The sequence below is a fragment of the Chrysochloris asiatica genome, unplaced genomic scaffold (assembly GCF_000296735.1).
Source record: "Chrysochloris asiatica unplaced genomic scaffold, ChrAsi1.0 scaffold00001, whole genome shotgun sequence".
NCBI lineage: Eukaryota > Metazoa > Chordata > Mammalia > Afrosoricida > Chrysochloridae > Chrysochloris > Chrysochloris asiatica.
This window is the reverse complement of record NW_006408519.1, coordinates 42,146,187-42,146,557: the sequence shown is the minus strand read 5'-3', so window position 1 is coordinate 42,146,557 and position 371 is coordinate 42,146,187.

Sequence of the window (371 nt, the reverse complement as noted above, 5' to 3'; positions counted from 1 at the left end):
GATGCACTGACAGGGAGCTACCAGAAATTCAAGCCAGATTCAGAAAATGACATGGTGTGAGGGATATCAGTGCTGACATCAGATGGATCTTGACTGAAAACAGAGAATATCAGAAAGATGTTTACTTGTGCTTTACTGATTATACAAAGACATTTGACTATGTAAATCATAACAGACTATGGATAATATAGAGAAGAATGGGAATTACAGAACATATATATATTCACACACACACACACACACACACACACACATATGTGTGTGTGTTACTTTTAAGTGTCATCAAGTGTGTTCAGACTCATAGTGACCTGTATAGGGTTTTCAAATAGCGTCTGCTGGATTTGAACAGCTGACTTTACCATTCAAAATGA